Raw genomic sequence first — 20,624 nt, 5'->3', positions numbered from 1 at the left:
TTTTTTTACCAGATGATATAGAGAGTGCAGGCATGCTAAATGTAGTCCGAAAGGTTGGGGAGTATGTGCTAGGGGACCACCCAGGAGGAAATGTTTGAGAATCACAGTCATATCTCCAGAACAGATCAAGGATGTTATGTCCCAAGACTGTACTTAAGTGTGTGATTAAACAGAAAGAAAAACTGGGGAGGGTGCTATGCTCAAGAAGCCTTCAGATCATGGAATGGTCATCATAGTGGATTTGTCCAAGATAGTGTTAGTCTAGTTCACACATTGAGTAAGTACAGTTATTACTGGAGAAAGGTAAAAACAAGGCATTGGGATGTTCTGGCCATAAAAGCTGAACTTAGTAAGAGACTTCTAAGGGTGATTGATTGTATTTTGCAGTGACATTAGGAAAAGAAGAGAAATTGGTCACAGGGAGGATGACAGGATGGATCTCTAGCATCATGGATAGATCAGAATCTTTGATGACAAATCCAACAATCTGAGAGGTTACTCCCCTTAGCAGTGGCCTGGGAGATATGAATGAGGGTGGTCTTTCCAGGCCAATGCCGAAGAAGGGAAAAGAAAAGAGGGAGAAAGTATTTCATGTTTAAAGTATGAAGTCTTGATCCCCTGTCTTGGGCAGAAGCAGTTTACCTCAATGTCAGCTACTTCTCTTCCTTGTCAATTTGTTTCAGAGGTCTCCAGTGTCTATACAGGACCAGATATCAGAAGGAGCCTTCTTCAGTTGTGAGATGTGTATCTAAGGCTCAATGCCTTCTAATTTTGTAGCAGTGTCCCTGGTCAGGAGCACTTGGTAAGGTCCCTTCCAATGAGGCTCAAGGGCTGTTTTTCTCTAATGACATTTCCAGAATACCCAATCACCAGCCTCCATACTGTGACCAGCAAGATCCTTTGAACTGGAATCTGGGGAGGCTTCTTTAACCTGTTGATGATAGGCTTTAGCATAAGACAGTAAAGACTTACAGTAGCCAGTCATATTAGCATGAGATAATAAAGGATCAGCAGAAAGTTGTATATCAATAGACATTGGTCTGTTGGTAACTATCTAATGTGGAATGAGTTTATGTTTCCCAAAAGGTTACCATGAGCAGTCAGCAAAATCAAAAGCATACCTTAGGTCAGGGAAGTCCAGTTGTTTGGCAAGTTTAGAGGTTTTAAATTTGAGGATCCCATTAGTTCTCTCAACCTTGCCTGAAGATGGAGGATGATATGGACAATGATAATCCCAAGAAGTTTGCAAGGTTTTCATTAAGGTTCATATGATTTGCCTGGTGAAGGTGGGTTCTTCAATCACTAGAGACCGGGAAAGGTATATCAAGTGAGAAACATTTTCTAACAGTTTCTTTGCTACCATGAGGACATCAGCTTTGTAGCAGGGGAAACCTTCAACCCATCTGGAAAACCACATACAAATAACAAGAACATATTCATAACCCATAATAAGTGGCAGTTGAATGAAGTCCAGCTGCAGATGTTCAGAAGGTCCAGAAGGAGGTCTGAAGCCTCTGGTAACAAAACCAGTTTTATAGGATTATGTATATTCCAGGATTATTACTAGTAGATTATTTTTGCAATGTTATGGAAGTTTTTCCACCGATGTCTATTCATAATTTGAGTCACCTTAAATGCACTAGGGAGTGAAGGAATGCAAAAACCAAAAAATGGGGTTTGCCAGGCAGCGGGGAAGAACTAAGCAGGTGTCCTGGGTTTCCCATGGCCCTGATTGTTCATTTAATTTACAACCACTGTTCACCCATCTTAATTTCTCTGATTCAGGAGCAGAGTATTGCCATGTTACAAAGACATCAAGATGGCAAAAGCCTGGCAATGAGGGGCCATTTCTTGCAGAAGGAGAATGGACTTCATTCACGTGTACCACAATCTTAAAATACAATATAAAGAAGGCTTAGTATTACTTATTTGACAATAGGTCCCATGAAATGTACATATCAAATAAGCCTAATTTAACAAATACTTCACATTTAGTTACATTTCAAATAAGCCTAATTTAACAAGTACTTTGAAATAGTGCATGTCAAAAAGACTTCATTTACAATTTGACTTTGGGTAGTTTGTAAAAAATATTTTAAAAAAAGGTTTTAAAGCACTTGTCTAAATAGAACCACAGATTATTATGAAACTTAATACTCAAAAGGTAAAGAAACTTGGGAAGTGTAGCCAGTCGGTGGAGGGAGGCAGTGGTGGTGGGAGAGGTTTGGCGGTTGATGGGGGTATAGGCTCAGAAGCCTCTCTCATGCTCCCTCTGCCCGGAGCCCCTTGAAGGATTCACAGTGACATCTCTTCAAGAAGTCCCCTTGTAGACTTCCAACTTTGCCCATGTCATCTTTCAAAATGTGGCCAAGAGTTATCTTCCTAATGCACACCTGGAATGTCATTACACCTTAACTCCATATATCCATCCACATCCAAAAGATTGGGTTGGTATATTCAAGGTTGGATGGAGTACTGCTTGCGATTATTACACAATTTTATGGTCTCCTATGCCTGAACATTACATAGAAGAATCAACAGTTAATTGTGTGTTAGCATTTCAAGGATATTGCCTTCCAAATGATGATGGAGAATTTTATCAGTTCTGTTATGTTACCCATAAGGGTGAAATTCATGGAACAAGTAAACTTTTCCAGTTTCAAGCTTCTCCAGTTGAAGAGTTACTTACTGTGGAAGATGAAGGAAATTCTGACATGTTGGTTGTAACCAAAAAGCTGGCCTTCGTGAGTTGAAAATTGAAGAAACCATGAAAGAAAAAGAACTATTAAAGTTAATTGCTGTTCCGGAAGGAGAAACAACACAACTTTGAGAATAAGTTGGAAGACTGGAAAGAGAGCTTAACCATCAAAAAGATGTGACCAACTGCAAGCAGAGCAAAAGGGTCTTGTTGAAGTATCACAAAATTAAAAACGGAAAATGAAGAAATTAAGAAGAGATACAATGAAGCTACATCCAAAGCTCTCCGGCTTGAGGAAGATATTGTGTCAGTGACACATAAAGCAATTGAAAAAGAAACTGAATTAGACAGTTTAAAGGACAAACTCTGGAAGGCACAATATGAAAGAGAACAACTGGAATATCAGTTGAAGATGGAAAAGGATGAGAAGGAACTTTATAAGGTACATTTGAAGAATACTGAAATAGAAAATACCAAGCTTGTGTCAGAGGTCCAGACTTTAAAGAATTTAGATGGGAACAAAGATAGCATGATTACTCAGGGGCACCTGCTGGTTCAGTCTGGGAAGTAAGGGGGGAGCGTATGCCCCTTGATCTTGGGGTTGTGAGTTCAAGTCGCATACTGACTGTAGAGATTCCTTAAATAAATAAACTTAAAAAAAAAAAAGAAAGCATGATTACTCATTTCAAAGAAGAGACTGGCAGGCTGTAGTTCTGTTTGGCTGAAAAGGAAAATCTGCAAATGGCTTTCTTGTTTACAACCTCAAGTAAGGAAGATACGGTTTTTTTTTTTTTTTTTTTTAAGGAGCAACTTCACAAGCAGAGGAACATGTTCAGGCAACTTGGCAAGAAGTTTTCTTCTGGCCAAAGAACTATTAGTGATGCTGTAAATGTGCAAGATAAAACAATGGCAGATCTGCATACTGCACACTTGGAAAAAAGCTGATGCAGTGGCAGAACTTAAACTAAATGCTGTGGAGGAAAAAAGGCCAGGAAAAGACTGATAGACTGGAACGTGAACTGAGAAGTTGAAGACTTGAAACTTTGTCTTCAGATGGCAACAGATCATTACAAAGAAAAAAAATCAAGGAATGCCAGAGGCTCCAGAATCAAATAAACTTTCAGACCAATCAGCCAATAGCAACAGTGTCTTCACAAAGAAAACTGGGAATCAGCAAAAAAGGCAATGGTGCCTCCATAAACACAGATATAGATATAAAGCCACCCCCGTCTGCAGCCGAGACAGATTCTGACGGTGTAACAAAGGGGCAAGTCTGTGAAGTGACCAAAGAAACTGCTGACAAAACAGAAAAATATAATAAAGGTAAACGACTCTTGCGGGATGAGAAAACAAAATTCAATAAATATGTCGATGAACTGCAAACATGGAGCTGAAACGGAAAGAGCAAGTGAAGACTGCTGGAAATGTAACACTAGCACTAGCTGAAGTAGAGGACAATTACAAACTTCAACTGACAGAGAAAGACAAAGATAAATGGTCTAACTTCACATCTGGAAAACTTCTCCAGGGAGAAGGAACTTAAAAGGAGTCTAGAAAATCAAGCAGAAAGGACAATGGAAGGTCAGAATTCCGAGTCCTCAGAAGATCTCACGGTATCTCAACACCTGCTCCGAGCAAAATGGTCATGTTGCTGCAGTGCTGAATACACAGCCAGTTCTGCAGTCTGGTGATCCTTAACGCAACACAGGAAACCAGGGATGGAGCAGATGGTGCTGTTTACCCAGGTGAAATCCAAAGGCTGCCTGTGAGAGTACCTTCTTGGGGACTGGAAGATGTTGTCTGCAGCCAGCCTGCTGGAAACATTAGTGGGCTTGATGGTTTAGAAGACCCTGAGGACAGTAAAGAAGATGAGAATGTGGGGCGCCTGGGTGGCTCAGTTGGTTAAGCATCTGCCTTCAGCTCAGGTCATGATCCCAGGGTCCTCGGATGGAGCCCCGTTGGGCTCTGAAAGGCATGTGCAGACCCATTTTGATCAGAATGCTTTAAATTTTGACTAGTTACCTTTTATTATGAGTTGGTAATACAGTTTAGCAATTAAAAAAAATCACCTCAAATAGACCACTATGGAGACCACAAGGTATCACTTCTATGCACCCTCTACCACACTTTTCTGAACAAGAGCTACTTTTTTGAGTTTTGTGATCCTCGGGTCAGGGTCAATCATCGGCTTATCACTAAATAGAATTGTATTCTCCGTTTAATCTTACAAGTTTAAGAAAAGAAGTTTTTCTGTGTTTGTATCCTTATTTATTCCCCAGTTTGCAAAACTATGTGAATAAAGGAAATGGATTATTTCAATGTTACCACATTGAAAATCTATGTATGTAGAGTGTGCTATTTAGCAGAATATTTACAAGTTTCTGTTGACCTTCTTGATTGAATATACCTACGAAATAAAAATAGTTTATCATAAAAAAGTAAAGAAACTTTACATAATCTGTTATCAAAAACATACCAAAAATCCAAGAAAACTGTTCTTTTAACAGAGAAAAAAGCAAATTCTAATTTTGCACCTGGTTACTTTTGATATTAAAATTCATTTTTAAGTAAATTAATTTTAATCTTAGCCAGTTTGACCATACATTAAAATTCCTTTTCAAACATTCCTTTTCTATAATCTTTTTACAACTTGTTTTTTTTAAAGATTTTATTTATTTGACAGAGAGAGACACAGTGAGAGAGGGAACACAAGCAGGGGGAGTGGGAGAGGGAGAAGCAGGCTTCCCACTGAGCAGGGAGCCCGATGTGGGACTCCATCCCAGGACCCTGGGATCATGACCTGAGCCGAAGGCAGCTGCTTCACGACTGAGCTACCCAGGCGCCCCTACAACTTTCTTTTCTACATTCCAATTTTGTCCTGTTTTTCTTCTTTAAACAATCAGCCTCACTTTAAAACAAAATTACTTTCTTTTCCTTTAAGAAAAAACACCCCCATTCTTCATACCTTGTCTTACTGAAAACACCTCCTATGTTTCTGGCATGTGAAGATGCTTCCCTTATTATTTCCAGTAGCTTTAATTATATATATTATTTAGAATTTTTAACTCTTAGAAGCCTTAATTTCTAGGGAAAACTAAGAAGTATTGTGAACTGAGTGTTATACCAGCACTTTTAAAATTTGCAAATTTATAAATACATTTCATAATTTCTTTTTTTAACTTCTTTTTTTTTTTTTTAGAGAGGTGGGGAGGGGCAGAGGGAGAAGGAGAGAATCTTTTTTTTTTACTGTTATTATTATTATTTTTTAAATTTTATTATGTTATGTTAGTCACCATACAATACATCATTGGTTTTTGATGTGGTGATCCACGATCCATTGTTTTCGTATAATACCCAGTGCTCCATGCAGTACGTGCCCTCCTTAATACCCATCACCGGGCTAACCAATCCCCCCTCCCCCTCCCCCTCTAAAACCCTGTTTGTTTCTCAGAGTCCATAGTCTCTCATGGTTCATCTCTCCCTCCAATTCCCCCCCCATTTTTCCCTTCCTTCTCCTAATGTCCTCCATGCTATTCCTTATGTTCCACAAATAAGTGAAACCATATGATAATTGACTTTCTCTGCTTGACTTATTTCACTTAGCATAATCTCTTCCAGTCCCATCCATGTTGGTGTAAAAGTTGGGTATTCATCCTTTCTGATGGCTGAGTAATATTCCATTGTATATATGGACCACATCTTGTTTATCTATTCATCTGTTGAAGGGCATCTCGGCTCTTTCCACAGTTTGGCTATTGCGGACATTGCTGCTATGAACATTGGGGTGCATGTGGCCCTTCTTTTCACTACATCTGTGTCTTTGGGGTAAATACCCAGGAGTGCAATTGCTGGGTCATAGGGTAGCTCTACTTTTAAATTTTTGAGGCACCTCCACACTGTTTTCCAAAGTGGCTGTACCAACTTGCATTCCCACCAACAGTGTAAGAAGGTTCCCCTTTCTCCACAACCTCTCCAACATTTGTTGTTTCTTTCCCTGTCCATTTTTGCCATTCTAACTGGTGTAAGGTGGTATCTCAATGTGCTTTTGATTTGGATTTCCCTGATGGCTAATGATGATGAAAATTTTTTCATGAGAAGGAGAGAATCTTAAGCAGGCTCCATGCCCAGCATGGAGCCCGAAGTGGGGCTCTATCTCACAATGCTGAGATCAGGACCTGAGCTGAGATCAAAAGTTAGACGCTTAACTGACTGAGCCACCCAGGCACCTCTACATTTCATAATTTCTAGAAGCATATGCCTTTTTCAGTTTTCTCACATAGGATCAACACAGCCAATATCTTTTAGTTTTTCTGCAATGAGAGGACCAGATGATGCCTAGAAAGTTGACAGATAAAACTGGGCCTGCATAAATGTGGGGTGTAAATGTGACTGTGAAGGTGTGCAAATCTGCCTATACTGCCTCCTCAAAGGGAATAATGTCAGGTCCCTCAGCATAATGTCATCAATATAATGCCAAAATAGCACCTTTCCAATTGTAAGGTATTTAAATCCTATAAAACCTGATAGCAGAGGTTATGTGCAATTGTAGAACTGTTTAAATATCCCACTGGGAGCTGAGTAAATGTATATTGAGTCCCTTCAAAAGTGAAAGAAAACTGAGCCTGGGATTCCTATACAGTGGGAACAAAATAGAACTACTAGTTAGGTCAATGACTGCAGAGGGTGTTCTTTGGGCCTGTTGTATGTCCTCGATCAGTTCTATAATATCAGGAATTGGAACCTTAATCAGGGAACCTGAGCAGTGAGGTTTGGATACATAGTCAATGGTGAGGTGTCGTGCATTAGTGACTGGCTTAATCACTGGCCAAATGGGGCTATTGAAAAGGGAGCTTTTGGGTTAATGACTCTTGTCTGAAGCCTATCTTTAATGATAGGGCATAGGCCTTCACTGCTCTGTTTAAGGCATATTAGGGAGTATTTACCATCTTGAGAGGGGGAGTCACAGGCATCCATTTGGCAGTCCTACTAGGAAGTACAAGAGCTTGGGCTTATTCCATGTGGCATGGCATTCTGTCAATGCCTCCATGCCTCTAGTAAGAAAAGAAAGAGCCAGGGGCCACCACTAGAGGAGGCCATTTGAAGTGAATGGTTCCAATAGTTACATCCCAATGGGTCTTCCGCCTTTGATTGTTTTATCAGGAATGCCCTTTAAGTAGAAGGACTTTCCTTTTGGAATTTGAGAGGGAGTTGCTGGAATGATAGTGACTTGGGCCCTGGTATCTAATAGGGGAAAAAAGACTGAAATTTTATTGTCCTAATGGACTAGCAGAGTGGCATAGGAATGAATGTCCTGGAGAGGTGGGACAAGCCCCAGGGAGCAGCCAATTCCTTGGGTAGGAGCTTGAATGGCTGCCAGTCCTTGTGGTTAGGGGAGGGGGTGGAGGGAGTAGTGGAATCAGGCTAAGTGGAGGTCAGAGGCGTTAGAGGGCTATTATGTGTCCAGGGACGGCCAGCAGAAGGGAGCCGGCTGTGGCTGGCAAAATGCTAGCTTCAGGCCCTGGAGTTTAGAAACTGGTGGTCCAGAGATTAAGTGGCCAGGAACCCTGAGTCCTCACATCTCCCAGTAGGGGTTTGCCTCTGTATTCCCATAAAGGGAAAAGTTAGATGGGCCCAGTGATACTGAGGAGGGAGTGGGGAACTCTCTCCTTGAGGAAAATTTGTTCCAGGGAGACGCTCCTGGCTTTGTCTGGGGGGCGGGGGGGGGAATAAAAGTTTCCTTATACCCAACGGGATTGACTGGGGGACGGGGAGCGGGAGCAATAGTGCCTGCACCACTTTCAGGCTGTTTAAGAGTTGCTGCAACGCCCGGTTGGGAATTAAGGGTTTCCCACTGGCAATGCAACTCCTTGTGAGGGCTGGTGGTTACTGCGGGCAGCACAGATAATCCGGGAGAGGGGATATTGGTTTTTGACTCCACCACAACCATTTGATGGGCAGACGCTGGTGGTGTCCCAGCCCCACTCCGTCCAGGGAGCCGCGGGTCCCTAGCGCGGATTACAAACCGCGATTTCTCTTGATCTCTAACGCTGGGAGCACCGAGCCCAGCGGCGGGTTGCGGGCAGCCAGCTCCCTCCCCGGAGCCCGACCCCTCCCGCACTTGCACCGCTCTGGGCTCCGTGCGCTCCGCTGCTCGTCCCCGCTCCGTTGGGTGCCCCCTCGGGCGCCTGTCAGCCTCGGCTCCACGACGAGCACGGCCGACCGTGCGCCCTGCCACTTTCTGCCAAGCAGAGCCTGGCTGGCGCTCTCCCGGTGGCGGTGTGTTTCGCTGGCATCCGCCCTCTTTTCGCTCAGCCGGCGGGTTCCGTTCGCGGCCGCAGTGGAGCCGGGAAGCCCGGGACCTGGGGCGGGGGCGGCACCCGAGCTGGCGCCGAGCCAGGTGATCCTGGCCGCACCGCGGCCCCTGTACCCCACCGCCTGTGTCTCAGCACCGCGTTCACTCGCGGCGCCCACCAGACAGTGCTGGGATCCGGCGCCACCAACAGCCCCGGAGCAAAGGGCAGGGGCGCTGGGTGCCGTCCCCCCCCGTCCCTGGAGGGCTAGCGCCGGCCCCTTGCCGGTCGCACTTCCCGGCCTTCGCGCTAGCCCTTCGGCGGGTAGCTCCGAGCCGCCGGCGTGTCTGTCACGGCGCGGATTTGTGCCCCGTGTCTGTCGCAGCGCCGCCCGTTTGTCACAGCTGGACTGTTTTCTCAGCGACGGCACCGTTGACTTCGCCACGCGGCTGTTTCTCGGGGGCAACGCCGCGGGTGTCTCCCAGTTTGCATTTCTCTAGTCGCGCCCATGGGCCATTTCAAAGGTGCGGTTTCCCCACTTTCTCCGACCGGAAGGTGTCGCCACAAGTGGCGGCGCGGCGGCGAGGGTGCAGCCCGCCGCCTCTCGGTGGCCCTTCGCTAGCAGAGCCGGGCCGCGCGCCCTCGTTCCCAGCGAGCACAGCAGGGAGACCGCCTCCCTCCCGACGGGAGAACAATTTCTGACCGCGCCGCGCGGCTCTCTGTCTCAGAAGCTCGGGACTTGGCGGTCATCAGCCACTCCTTGCTTTGTAGCAGATTTTGACTTAGCGGTGCGCGGGATTTCTTGGCGGGAGCAAGTCCGGTGTAGTCGGGCCGCGATTTCCACAGCCTGCGCCAGTCCGGGAGCCGCCGCAGACCCGGCTTTAGGCGGATCGAGGGTTTAGCCAGGCCTGGGACTTCTTGGTGGAAGGAAGTCCACGTTGACTCTTGGCAAATCAGTATTTAATCCTGCCTTGCAGATTTCTTCGTCCGACCCAACCCCGGGTTAGCCATTTCTTAGCGCAACGTGAGGCGCTTTAGCTGAGCCAAAGTTTCCCACTCCTAGTAAGTCCGAAAAACCCGTGCCTGGGATATCTAAGATCCATTCAAGACCGAACATGTCCAGATTTTCCAGGAAACTGTACCTGTTTATCAGGCCTGCCATTTCTCAACGGTGGCAAATCGTGGTTTGGAAGCAAATATGCCTGTTATTAGGTCCGACAGAAGTAGGAGTCCAATGGCAACACCGATTTTTTGGGTCGTATTTCGTTGTTTTTGCTTTTTGTGTCTTGTTTTGTTCTGTTTTGTTTGCAATAGGAAGTCCACCTTAGCTATGCTTTTAATACTAAGTCCGGGAGAAGTCCAGTTCAACAGACTACAAAAATTTCTTACTCGTGGGAAATTTTAGAAAATCAGATTTAACTAGTTTTGATTGTCAGCCTCACAGAAGTCAATGTATATTTGCTAAAGCCATTTCTGATTTGGTAAGCTCTGGGGTGTTCTGTCTGAACAATGGTAGTAGCATCATTAGCCCTTAGAAGTCGGATGTGTACTGGCATAAGCGATTTTTCCATCATACCAATGCTGGATTCACCCCTTCAAAGTCGGTATAAACTGGGAGAAATAATAATTTCTTCATCCTAGCATTCTGTAAATCTAGATCTAGCTGCGTTTCTGTTTATTATGCCATCAAAGTGTGTATATAGGCAACAGTGATTTCTTAATCACGGTAAGTTAGGAGCTGGAAACACCAGGTCGGCCAATCATTTGTTAATATAAAAGTCTGTAAAATCGGTATTTCTTCATCATAGGAAGTTTTTTTTTTTAAGATTTTATTTTATTTATTTGACAGAGAGAGAGAGACAGCTAGAGAGGGAACACAAGCAGGGGGAGTGGGAGAGGGAGAAGCAGGCTCCTGGCCGACCAGGGAGCCCGATGCGGGGCTCGATCCCAGGACCCTGGGATCATGACCTGAGCCGAAGGCAGACGCTTAACGACTGAGCCACCCAGGCGCCCCTTCATTATAGGAAGTTTTGATTCTGCAAGAGACAGTCTGCCTTAGCTGGTCATTCCTAGCAGTACCAAGTGATGTTTCGGCAATAGGAAGTTCAAACGTAATGGTGCTTTTTCTTAGAGTCCAGTAGAAGTCAGTGTCCACTAGCTGAAAAGATTTCTTGTGCACAGCGAGTTCAAGGCAATCCTGATTTAGCTATGTTTGTGTTTAATGACCCTGTAGAAGTCGAGTTCTTAATCATGACAATGCTGTGTTCACAAGTGAAGGCGGCTGTGAAGTCCGTGCAGAAGGCTGATGAGATTATTTAGGTGTCACAAATACGGGTTTAGTCGTGTCAGGCATTTCTTAGTCCTCCTTGCTCTCGGTTTGTGTGTACCGAATACCAGATTCCGCTGACAGGAATGTCATAATCCTAGGACAGCACCATTTAGCATGTTTGCAATTTCTTTCCTTGGGTGAGTTCTCTGGATGTATTTGCTCCGTTAGTTTCTTATTTCCCCGCAGCGTATTTTCCCTTGAAATCCATGCGTTTGATTTCCTTTTGTGTTAACGAGGGTTCCCACCAACGTCGCTTGGCATTGGCAGTTGATCGAATGCTTATTTTATTTGTTACTTCCTGAATTTCACTCTAGTATGTATTCTACTGATTTCCTTGAGCGTTTTACCGCTCAGCTGCCTGCTGACCTGCATTCACCTACAAGCCAGAGAGCAAAGCCCCGTCTGGGCCCGGCAGGTGCGGGGTCTCTGGGCTTTGTGCAGGCTGCTCCAGTCCTGCCAGACAGAAGGAGCACTCTGTCTGCTTTATGGCTTGTAGCTCCACTCCGACAGTTCTTGGTTTGGGCACCATTCCTAGTGCCTACTAAACAGTTTCTCCTACTCAGGACCCCAAGGTTCTCTGTGCCATCTCTTCCTCAGTCCCAGCACCGCTGGTTTCCCTGGGCTGGCCTGTCCATCGTTGAGTGACGACAAGTGAGGCCGCCGGTTTGGAACTTGTGCTCGCTGGAAAGCTATCCTCTTCATGCCCTTAATATCGTATATTTTCTTTGTTGGGTTAGTTTCTGTACGGTATGCTTATTTTGCCGTTTCATTTCGGCTTCTTTTCTTCCCGCTTTGTTTTGGTAATGGGACAAGGACCCGGAGCTGGAGTTCTGGGTGTCCTCTACAATGTTATCCTGTTTCATTTTGTCTACTGATTTGTTACCACTGGTCTCATGACTTCTACCTTGCCTCCGCCCACAAGCCCAGGAGAGCACAAATACCCAGGCTGTGGTACTGCTGCACGCTTTGCCAATTCACTCTGTGCAAAGCTTGAGTCCTCCCGATCAGGGGCCTCCTCCGTGATGGAGCATTTTCTTGGCTGTGTGAGAGGGGCTTGGGATTCCACCAAGGTGGCACCAGAGCCCCAGCCTCCATCTGTGCTGTGCTCAGAAGATTCTGGGCCTCGCCTGCTCCCTTTCTATCCTGTGCTGGGACAGTCCCCAGGTCACGGTGGTGGTTTGGACTCGGGACTGCTTTCCAGTCCTTGTTGGCGGCTTCGCTGGGTCTACCTACAAAATGACGTCTGTCCCAGAGCCCAGAGCACCTTGGAACCAAGACCCGCTCTGCCCACTGTGAGCTTCGGGCCCGGGACACAGAAGAAGCCAGAAGCATCCTCAGGAGAGATGGACCCTGAAGAGGAACCTGAGCCACTCACCCACCAGCAGCTTGCCTCCACCAGGACGACCCGCCTGGCCACACACGGCTGGGCAGGGAGACCTGACAGTGGGCATCCTTCGGAGCAGGAGCACCCCAGACCTCCCCTCCGTGCCTGGGAGAGGCATGTCCGGGTGTTCTCGGGCTGCCTGGAGTGGATTGGTCACACCGTGTACAGCATGAGTTACAGCTGTTGCCCCTGCATCTTGGGGTCTAAGGAGCTCTGAGGTTGGGGCAGGAGCCTTTTTCTGTCTTCCCTCGGGAAGAGATTCTCATTTGTGAAACTTGCGAAATAAAAAAGTATTAAGATGTGGCTTCAGAGTTCAATGTCCGGTTCTGCTTCTTGGGCTCTGAAGTTCTCCTTTTCCTTACAGGTCGCTGACTACACTCAGGTTCCTTATATATTCCACGTTAAAAAGTACGACTTAGCTTTGTTCCTGTTTCTTCACTTCCAAAAGCTGGTGTACACAGAGGCAAATTGGTTTCTTTCTCCTGGCCAGTCCTGGGAAATCACGATTTAACTCTGTTTATATCTGCCACCTCAGTGGAGTCATTGTATACTGGTGAATGTGATATCTTCTTGCTAGGAACATCCTAAAAATTACCACATGGACTTGTTTCTTTTTCTTCAGAATCAAGAAGTCGGTGTACTGTGGGGAAAAGCGATTTCTTTCTCCTCACAAGTTCTGGGATATCAAGATTTAACTCTGTTTATTTTGCCATCTCTGTAGAAGTCGTTGTATACTGGTGAACACGGTATCTTTCTGCTAGTAATATGATAAAAATTACCAGATGGACTTATTTATTTTTCCTCACATTCAAGAAGTTGGTGTACAATAGGGAAAAACAATTTCTTTCTCCTCACAAGTTCTGGGATATCAAGATTTAACTGTTTATTTCTGCCATCTCTGTAGAAGTCGTTGTATGCTGACGATATCTTTCGGCTAGCAATATCAAAAAATTACCAGTTGCACTTGTTAATTTTTCTTCACATTCAAGAAGTCGGTGTACAGTGGGGAAAAACGACTTCTTTCTCCTCACAAATTCTGGGATATCATGATTTAACTTTATTTGTATTTGCCACCTCAGTGGAAGTCGTTGTATGATGGTGAATACGATATCTTTCTGCCAGCAATATCCTAAGAATTACCACATCGACTTGTTTATTTTTCCTCACATTCAAGAAGTCGGTGTACAGTGGGGAAAAACGACTTCTTTCTCCTCATACATTCTGGGATATCACAATTAACTCTGTTCATTTTTGCCACCTCAGTGGAAGTCGTTGTATGCTGGTGAACATGGTATCATTCTGCTAGTAATATGATAAAAATTACCAGATGGACTTCTTTATTTTTCTTCACATTCAAGAAGTCAGCATACAGTGGGGGAAAACAATTGCTTTCTCCTTACAATTCCTGGGAAATCACGATTTAGCTATGTTTATATTTGCCACCTCAGTGGAAGTGGTTGTATGCTGGTGAACAGGATATCTTCTTGCTAGCAATAACATAAAAATTACCTCATGCATTCTTTATTTTTCTTTACATTCAAGAAGTCAGTGTATAGTGGCAGAAAACAATTTCTTTCTCTCCCAAGTTCTGGGATATCACGATTTAATTTTGTTTATTTTTGCCACCAGGAGAAGTCATTGTATACTGGTAAACTCGGTATCTTCCCACTAGCAGTATAAAAATAGGACATTGAGGGCCAGTGGGTGGCTCAGTTTGTTAAGTGATGGACTCTTGAACTCAGCTTAGGTCTCTCTCTCAGGGTCGTGAGTTCAAGGCTCCATGTTAGGTATGGTGCCTACTTAAATAAAAAAAAAGTATGACTTTGAGTTTTTCCTTTTTCCTCACTTTTTAGAAGTCTGCGTACAGTGGGGAAAATGAGTTATTTCTCTTCACAAGTTCTGGGAAATCACAATTTAACTTTTTTTTTTTTTTGCATTTGCCACCTGTGTGGAAGTCAGTGTTTACTGGTGAACGTGATATCTTTCTGCCAGCAATATCTTAAAAAGTATGACTTAGCTTTGCTCCTTTTCCTTCACCTCCTAGAAGTCGAATACATGGGTAAAACGATTTCTTTCTTTTGGCCAGTTCTAGGAGCTCTGGATTAAACTTCGTCCTTGTGTCTTCACTTCCTCTACAGAATTAAATGTATATGGTGAAAATGATTTATTGGTCCTACCACATTATTGAAAAACAGAACTCATCTTTGTTTGCTTGCTAACCCTAGGGATTCGTTGTATACCAGTGAAAACCAGATCTTCCTCCTCACTCTATCTAAATCATAGGACTTTGCTTAGGGTTTCTTGTCCTCCTAGAAGTCGGTATACATTGGGGAAGCTCTTCCTCCAAGCCGTCCTCTGCATTAGGACTTGGGTTTGTTTGACTTCTGGGGAAGTCTTTCAGATATACTGGGGATAGGGGTTTCTTGTTGAATACACGTTTGTTCCATTTATTATTTCACCGCTTCTTTCTTTCTTTCTTTTTTTAAAAGATTTATTTATTTATTTATTTATTTATTTATTTATTTATTTATTTATTTGACAGACAGAGCCAGCAAGAGAGGGAACACAAGCAAGGGGAGTGGGAAAGGGAGAAGCAGCTTTCCCGCGGAGCAGGGAGCCCAATGCAGGGCTTGATCCCACGACTCTGGGTTCATGACCTGAGCCAAAGGCAGACACTTAACGACTGAGCTACCCAGGCGCCCCTTCACCGCTTATTTCACTTTTTGATGGGTATGAGCCTTTCAGATCTCAGCTGTGTGGGCTCTAAACCGAGTTGACTGTGGAGCTGGGGTGCCCTTTGGGATCCATGGTTTCATCCCACTGGTTCTCCCCTACCCACCCGGATTTCTGCAGCACTTTTGCCAGTAGCGTGGGAAAGCCTCCTTTTGGGAGGCATTGCTCTCTGCAGGGAGCAGGTTTCAAATTCAGAGGTTGGTAGATGCTCCCTAGGGTTGTATTCTTGGTCCTAGTGCCCCTTGTGTTTGGGTCTGGCTGATTCATAAGCGCAGCACCACATTTACACTGTGCAGGGGTAAATAAGTCAGAGAAAGACAAATACTATATGATCTCACAAGTGTGGAATCTGAAACAAAACTAAATAGCTACAACAGATTGGTCATTGCCAGAGGCAGGGGTGGAAGGTGGGCAGAATGGGCAAAGGTGGTCTAGAGGTACAAACTTGCAGTGATGAAATAAATAAGTCATGGGGATATAATGTAGAGCATGGTGATTATAGTTAATAACACTGTACTTTATATTTGAAAATTACTAAGAAAGTAAATCATAAAAGTTCCTATCAGAAGAAAAAACATTGTAACTATGTGTGGTAATGGTTAACTAGACTTATTGTGGTGATGATCATTTCCCAATATACACAAGTATCAAATCATGTTGTACACATGAAACTAATATCATGTTATATATCAATTTTATCTCTACTGAAACAGAAAGAGACAAGTTGCATAGAAGAGAATCCCAATGAGACCACTGGCAGATTTCTGAATAGAAAATTCTTCATGCCAGGAGAAAATGGGATGATATATTTAAAATATTGAAATTAAAAACTGTCAACCAAGAATTCTATACCTTGAAAAGCTGTCATTCAGAAATGAAGGTGAGATAAAGACTTTCCCAAACAAACAAAAGCTGAGGTGGTTCATTACCACTAGACCTGTTTCTCAAGAAATAGTAAAGAGAGTTCTTTGAGTAGAATTAAAAGGATGCCAATTAACATCATAAAAACATAAGCAGTAGTATAAAACTCGCTGGTAATGGTAATTATATAAGGTTAAATCTGTAATATGGTGATGGTGGTTCATAATTTATCACAACTCTAGTTTAAAAGTTTAAAAGCAGGGGCTCCTCTGTGATTCAGTCAGCTGAGCCCTGGCTCTGGTCATGATCCCAGAGTCCTGGGATCGAGCCCTATATTGGGCTCCCTGCTCAGTGTGGAGCCTGCTTCTCCCTCCCCCTTTCCCCCTGCTTGTTCTCCCTCTCTCAAATAAATAAATAAAATCTTTTTTAAAAAATGTTTTAAAACAAATATATTAAAACCATGACTATAATAATCTGTTATTGGATATGCAATATAAAATATGCAAAATATAGTATCAATAACTTAAAATGTGAGGGAAAGTGAAAGTGTAAAGTTTAGGAATGCTATCAAAGTTAATTTGTTATCAATTCAAAATAGGGTATTACCAGTTTGAAATGGGTTTAAGATATTTTATGTAAGAGTCATGGTAACCACAAGGAAAAAATGTGTAGTTAATATACTTAAGATTATAATAATGTAATACAGTCTTTGATCCATTTTGAGTTAATTTTTGTGAGTGGTATAAGGTAGGGGTCTAATTTCATTGTTCTGCACATGATCATCCAGTTTTCCCAAAACCATTTGTGGAAGAGACTATCCTTTTGCAACTGGGTGCTCTTGGCTCCCTTATCTAATATTAATTGACTGTGTATGTAGGGGTTTAAATCTGAGCTCTCTATTCTGTTCCATTAATCTATGTGTCTACATTTATACTAGTACCATTTTACTAGCTTATTAATTTATACTAGTACCATTTTATTAGCTACATTTATACTAATACCATTTTATTAGCTTATTAATTTTTTAATTTTTATATCTTCAGGAAGTATGATGCCTCCAGCTTTGTCCTTTTTCCTCAGAATTGCTTTGGATATTTGGAGTCTTCTATGGTTCATATAAATTCAAATGGAGACCAGGTTTGAAACCCCCCAAGCAGACAGAACCATTTAAGCCATGTAAGCAAAACTCAATCTAGCCTATTTCATGAACATAAGCAAAACTTAACTTAGGTTATTTCTTTAAATGCCTCTGAAAATCATAAATGAAATTTATCATCTCCCCAAAATAGTGTAATATAATCACTTTCACTCAATTCCCTGCCATCTGGAACATCCCCCCCCCCTTATAATTTCCAATCACTGTAAAGGTTAAAGACGTTTCTCCTTTCCACTTTATAAGCCATCCTGTAATGTCATGCCTCTGAACTTCAGATTACTTTCAGGTCCATTCCAAAGTTCTTGGGGAATATATCAAGTTATCCAAGGATGCCTCCCCCGTAGCTATTCTGAGGTAAGTCTGCCCATTTCTTTTTTTTTTTTTTAATATTTCTATTTTATTTAATTAATTAATTAATTTTTAGAGAGTGGGAGTTGGGAGGAGCAGAGGGAGAGGGAAAGAGAGAATCTTTTTTTTTTTTTTTAAGATTTTATTTATTTATTTGAGAGAGAGAGACTGAGAGAGAGAGCACATGAGAGGGGGGAGGGTCAGAGGGAGAAGCAGACTCCCTGCCGAGCAGGGAGCCCGATGCGGGACTCGATCCAGGGACTCCAGGATCATGACCTGAGCCGAAGGCAGTCGCTTAACCAACTGAGCCACCCAGGCGCCCTCAGCCATTATCTTTCATAAGATAAGCCTACATTCAAATGTGAGGAGGAATTCCTTCTGATCTGAAATAGCAAAGCTATCATCCTGTGGTCAGACTATGGAATAAAGTAACACCTTTTCAATCTATCTTGGACAGATGAGGGCTTTAACACTAAGAAAGGGCTAGGGCATATCTAGTGGGGTCTTTCTGCAGGTCAATATCTCTCCATCACTTACATTCTACTCGACCTACTCAGACGTTAAGGCTCACTTTTTTTGAGGCCTACAGTGTGGCAGCAACTTTTATTAGTAGTTACGCTTAACCCTAAACCTGCCCCTCCTTAGGGAACATTAAAAAAGCCAGGGGATGGGGCGACTGGGTGGCTCAGTGGGTTAAGCACCCGGGTCTTGGTTTGGCTCAGGTCGTGATCCCAGAGTCCTGATATGGAGCCTGGCATCTGCTTAGTGGTCAGCAAGGGGTCAGCTTGAGATTCTCTCACTCTCTCTGCCTCTCTCTCCCCCTCTAAAATAAAATAAATAAAATCTTTAATATAAAAGAAAAAGCCAGGGGAAACATTTCTCAAAGCCTAGTCAGGTAGGCCCTCAGGTGTTACGGGACCCTTGCTTTCTTCTTACACATTCCACACTTCCACTCACAGCCACGACGATGACAATGGTGGTACTTACAATTAAAGCAAAGACAAACTCCCCAAACACACACTACCCCCCCCAACACCCCTCCCCAAATATTTCTCTGTAATTATACTGAGAAAGACAACGAGCATTTTGCAAAGAAACATGAAAGCAAACTTTTTCTTTCCGTTAGGAAACGGAAAGATGTTATTGTAAATGATATTCATTTCAAAGAGGAAGATACAGTGGAAGCCAGGAGCAGAAATCTCAAGGCCCCCAGACCCGGAAAACCCCAGACAATGCTGCGGTGAGTGTGGAGCGCGCACTGCTGGCCAGGTGGGAGGACAAAGCCTGCAGCAGCATCAGGGCACTGCGAAGGGCGCGTCTACCGAACGTCCTACCCGCCAGGGTCTCTCTGGGCACTGGTCTGCACTGTTTGCTCGGGGCGGGCCAAGGGAAGCCGCCTGGGTGGGCATAGGTCCTGTCACTCCAAGACCCACAAACAGCGCGATGGCTCCACTAGCGGTGCTGGAATCCCCAAAGCCCAGATTCACCCCCCTAGTGACACTGAGTGCTGAAGGCAAACTGCAGACGCGACCTCCCAGCGTGTTGCTAGCAAGACCCATTCGGCTTGGAGGAAAGCTAGAGCTGCGACCAAGAAACAGCCCATCCCAGGCATTAGCAGCGCTGGCACCCAGAAACTTTCGGCTTGGAGGAATGGTGGTGCCAAGAAAAGGCCGACTTGGTGCAAATGATCAGTGACACAAAAACAGTGACGCCGTGCTACTGGCGAAAGTGCTGACAAATTGCCTGCGCGGTGCAAATGCAGTGCGGCTCGGGCGCGAGAACCAGCTGACGCAACCCAAACTGCCCGAGAACCCACATCACCACCAAAGGAGCACCTACGCTCTAAACGAACCGGAAACCATCTGCTGCTGGCTTGGAGCAGTGCTGCAGAAAAGGAGGAAGCGCCCCTAGGCTGCTGGCGAAAGTGCTGCAGGAAACCCGGGTGCGGAGAGGAGGAGCAGCGCCGAACACCCGGGCTCCGCCGGCGCACGGTGGAGACCCAGCGCAGCGCCCTGCCTCCAAGCCCCACCCCCCACCCCGGTCCGCTCGCACACAGCTGAGACCTGAAGGGCTCGACTGATCAAAGGTGAAAGAAGAAGAGGTAACATAATAAATGGAACAAAAACGTTTTAAACAAGAAATGCATTTCCCCAGTACATCTGAGGACTTCCCAGAGGTCGGCAAGCAAAGTTGAGTCCTGCTTTTCAAGAATGTGCTGGGACCAGGAACGCGTTTTCACCAGTCTACATCGACTACTATAGAAAGAAGTGCAGGCACTGGGACAACGTTTAGTCGTGGGTTCCCAGAACTTGCCAGGAGAAAGAAATCTTTTGCCCCACTGTATATCTAGAAAGTGGAGAAAAAGGAACAAAGCTAAGTCGTACTTTTTAAAGATATTGCTAGCAGAGGATATCCTGTTTACCAGTGTACAATGACTTTCACTGATGTCACAAATACAAAGTTAAATTGTGATTTCCCAGCACTTTCGAGGAGAAAGAAATCATTTTCGCCCATTGTACACAGACTTCTAGGAAGTGAAGAAAGAGGAAGGAAGCTAAGACATGCTTTTTAAGATATTACTAGCAGGAAGATATCTTGTTCACCAGTGTACAATGACTTGTGCCACCGAGGTGGCAAATGCAAAAAAAAGTTAATGCCCGATTTCCCAGAATTTGCAAGGAGAAAGAAATCGCTTCTTCCCCACTGCAAACTGAATTCCATGAAGTGATTAAACAGGAAGGAAGGGGCACCTGGGTGGCTCAGTTGTTAAGTGTCTGCCTTCGGCTCAGGTCATGATCCCAGAGCCCTGGGATCGAGCCCTGCCT

At 44.2% G+C, this 20,624-nt stretch overlaps 1 pseudogene; it reads left to right on the top strand.

Annotated features, from left to right (window-relative positions):
- Positions 1-1,092: 1,092 nt before the first annotated feature.
- LOC118006382 lies at positions 1,093-19,710 on the top strand (annotated as a pseudogene).
- The last annotated feature ends 914 nt before the right edge of the window (positions 19,711-20,624 follow it).

The sequence above is a fragment of the Mirounga leonina genome, unplaced genomic scaffold (genome assembly GCF_011800145.1).
Source record: "Mirounga leonina isolate KUSES-001 unplaced genomic scaffold, KU_Mleo_1.0 Mir_96, whole genome shotgun sequence".
Lineage (NCBI taxonomy): Eukaryota > Metazoa > Chordata > Mammalia > Carnivora > Phocidae > Mirounga > Mirounga leonina.
Note: the sequence above shows the minus strand (reverse complement) of the source record. Positions and strands in the feature narration are given on the sequence as shown.